This window comes from Humulus lupulus, chromosome X (genome assembly GCF_963169125.1).
Source record: "Humulus lupulus chromosome X, drHumLupu1.1, whole genome shotgun sequence".
Taxonomy (NCBI): domain Eukaryota; kingdom Viridiplantae; phylum Streptophyta; class Magnoliopsida; order Rosales; family Cannabaceae; genus Humulus; species Humulus lupulus.
Genome location: NC_084802.1, coordinates 202,134,221 through 202,138,200, shown reverse-complemented (window position 1 = coordinate 202,138,200; position 3,980 = coordinate 202,134,221). Strand labels below are relative to the sequence as shown.

General features: G+C 32.4%; 1 long non-coding RNA gene across 1 annotated transcript; it reads right to left on the bottom strand.

Annotated features, from left to right (window-relative positions):
* Positions 1-1,113: 1,113 nt before the first annotated feature.
* On the bottom strand, positions 1,114-2,273 carry LOC133807036 (uncharacterized). The gene is made up of 2 exons (XR_009879126.1): positions 2,197-2,273; positions 1,114-1,363 (listed from the first exon to the last, which is right to left on the bottom strand). It is a non-coding gene; the product is annotated as an uncharacterized LOC133807036 (long non-coding RNA).
* Between the last annotated feature and the right edge of the window lie 1,707 nt (positions 2,274-3,980).

Here is a 3,980-nt window from a genome sequence, read left to right as displayed (position 1 = left end):
GAAAAAAAAACAATCGCCATGGTACCTAGTTACATAGCCAGGTGTGAAAAAAAACAGATTTAAACAAAAAAAATATATAAATTGATCGTTATCACAATTGGTTACATCTAGGTATGAAAAAAATAAAGGAAAATGAATCAGTTGCCATTGTACCTTGTTACTTAGACATGCCTTAAAAAAATCAGATATGAACAAAAACACTTGATAAGATTGAGATGGTAATCGTTACAGTTAGGGCTGGAAGAAAAAAAATCAAATCTGAAGTACAAAATCAAATATGAAAAAGAACAAGAAGAACATTAAAACTAGAAGAAGAAGAAGAAGAAGAAGAACAACAACAACAACAACACCAAATAAGAAGAAGAAGAACTAGATGGGGGAGCTGCATCATCGTCGGGGGGGTGGGGGTTGCGTCATTGGCGGATGGCGGAGGTGGTGTTGCCGGTGGAGAGCTGAGAAGAATGAACCAAGTGGGGGAGGAGAGAGGGAGAAAGGGAGAAATGAGAAAATGAAGAGAGATGTCGTGAGGGGGAGATGAGGGAATGAGATAGTGTGAGAAAGTTTTATTTAAAAATATGGTAATCCATTTTTTATGTTTTTTATGGAATTCTTGTTAGGATTGGTGCCCTAAAAGCATGTGAGAAGACATTTTTATTGATTTAATTAAAAGTACATTTTTATTATATTTGAATATTATAATTATTGTTTGAATAATTTATATAAATATCATAAAATTCCATATTCATTTATGAGAATTTGATCTTGTATGGGTACGAGAGACACTACTACAAAAAAAAAACGCTTTTTAGGGCCCATGTGAGCCCTAAAAGAGTTTTCAAGACTCGCGGGGCGTGAGCCCTCTATTTGAGAGCCTTTAAATGCACAATTTTTTAGGGGTCGCATTGCGTGCCCTAAAAGATTTGCGAGCCCTAAAAGAATAGAAGCAAGCCCTAAAAGATCCTGTTGAATGCCTTTAAGTAAAAAATTTAGGGATCGCAATGCGTGCCCTTAAAATGTATATTTTCAATTTTTAAAAAATTTATTTATTTTTATTTTAAATTAAACATACTGATTTAAATGAAACATTTATATACAAATCTGAAAACTTATTGATTAAAATAAAATAAATTATACATTCATTTTACAAGTCTAATAAAAAAAATATAACTAGATTTACAAAGTAAATAATTAACCACTCAAAAAAGAAAACTTATACTCTAATAAAAATCACAAATAAAATAAAACAATAAATTCATTGTCAAAATACATATCTTTCTTCTTCTTGTCCTTGTACTCACCCTCGTCACCAATAGTCTTTCCAAAGTAAGGATTGACTGCCATGAATTTCTTTCTAAAATCATCCCTGAAACATGAAAAATCACATTATAATATAAAATTATTATTATTTTACATTTGACCAATAATTAATTATTGTTGCATCTATGAATTTAATTTTAAGTTCTGAATAAAGTTAGAATTATTAAACTTTCCTACAAACAAAAAACAAGGGGAACAAACAAAAGAAACATATCCATTTTTTATCAAAAGAATTTCAAAGAGTACAAGCAAACCAATGTCTAATGTTCTGTGCTCATAAAATTTTAATCAATAAATTTTCACAGATATTTACACAATAAGAATAATCAATTCAATTAGGGTTCATAATAATTTATCGTTCATTAACTATTTCTGTCTATATAATTATTAATCAAATAATTATAATAATAGTAATTCATTTATAATAAAACATATGCTCAAAATTCATCATGTTACACTCTAAAGTTTACTATAGAATTACCATTCAAAAACCGTCCCTTGGACGTTAAAAAGAAACCATAAAATCATTTAATAACGATGTCTAAAGTCCTTAAACTTAAATCGTTGGATTAGAAATCGATATTTGTAATTATTTTAATAACTACTATAATTTCTTTGAAAAAATTGACATAAATTGATTAAATAAAGATCCATCAATTTTCTATAAATTTTGGCAACATAACAATTGTAAATCGAACATCCCCAAATTTTAAAAACCAACATACACAACATATCAAACAATTTCAGGCAGCCAAATAAATAACAGAACGATTCTAATTATTAAAATAGTCTATTACAAATTAAAAAAAAAAAATACCTGCAATAAAATAAATATAAATAATTATTAATAAAAAAATATGCTTAATAAAAAAAAAGTACCTGCAACTAGCTCCTGCCGAGACCACCGCCGCCATTGAGAGGTCCCTGCCGCCGTCGAGCCAGCCCTAAGACCCCCAGCCCCCGCGCCGTCGAGCCCAACCAACCCCGACCTTGCACCGTCGATCCCACCCCCCGAGACCCCCATGCCGTTGAGCCCAGCCAACCCTGAGAACCCCACTCGCCGTCAAGCCCACCCCCCGAGCCCCCAGCCGTCGTCGAGCCCTCGAACCCCCAGCCACCGTCGAGCCCAGCCCGAGCCTCCCCTACTCCGTACAGCCTGACCCCGAGCCCCCTGCGCTATCGACCACCAACCCGAGCCTCCCCTGTCGCCGTATGGCCCGAGCCCCTTCTCCCTTTCTTCTCTTTGTGGTTTTGTTCTGTTGAAAAAAAGAAGTATGAACCCTAATTGTGGTTTTGTAAAAAAATTTGTCTATTATGATAAGTTATTTGGGCCCAATGCAAAAAAAAAAAAAAAGGGACCCTATAAAAATATTTTAATAGTCATTTTTTGTATAATAAGCTGTGTTGGTGTAATGGTAAAGACTTCAGTTGACTTGGAGAACGGGGATTCGAAACTTGCTAACTCTAGATATATTGTTTTTTTTTAAAAAAACAAAATTATAAACCTAAGATTTGAACCTTGGACCTATAGTAAGCTAAATGGATAGCAAACTACCACACCAAACTCTATTTCATGATGTATGTGTACTATTTAAAATTTTATTATTACTTAAAATTCTTTAAGGACTCGCAACACGAGCCCTAAAATGTCCAAGAGGTGTTTGTTAAAAAACAAATCAAGTTTTTAGGGCTCGCGGGAATTTTTTAAGGGCTCGCGAAGACTAGGAGCTATTTTTAGGGCTCGCATTAGGTGAGTGCCCTAAAAAAGTATCATAAAAGATTATTTTTGTAGTAGTGAGAATTAAGATCATATATAATGAATAAAATAGTAAACAACATATTAAAGTACGAAATCTTTAATGAATGATTGCTAGTACGATTTACTAGGCATATGTGATGCAAGTAATCTAGATTCGGATTAGTGATGTGGATAGACATCTTGGTAAATGTACTTTACATAATAGTGACTATATATGACAGGACCAATGTGAATTAACTATCTTTATAAACTTACCGTTTGCCATAAATATTTAATTCATATCTCAAAAGATGATCATTCGTAGATCATTCTAAACCCTGAGTTATCATGAACTTCTGTTTATGTTTATTGGATCTTTTGATTTATTCGTTAAGGTCTCTTAATATAATGAGGCTAGTGACTTTTTTTTTTTTTTAGATTCAATATCATGAATGGTTGGGAACATGATTTTACAAAAATGGAATCCATACTTTCCTAACGGATCGAATATTTGTTCCCTTAAAGGTTAGTTCTAGGACTGAATAGTTATTGAGCTCAAATCTATAATATGATTATAGACTAATTATTCACTAGTGAATTAATGGTACTTAAGGAACAAGAGGTAATTAGAAGGGTAAAACTGTAATTCTTGACAAGCTCTAATTAGCGAACCAATAAATGGAGGACAGAACTATATTTATTGATTATATCAATAGACTACAAGAGAAAAATATGTAATATAATTCTATAATTACTTAGAGTGAAATTTCATATTTATAGTAGAGTAATAATGGAATTAATAAATAAGATTATTTAATTAAAGAGTTTAATTAATCGTTTGGTTTATTGAATCTTCATATTATAGATCCATGGTCCCTGAGCCACCTCTGCCCTACACTGTCAAGGGTAAGGATGTCTCAAGCAA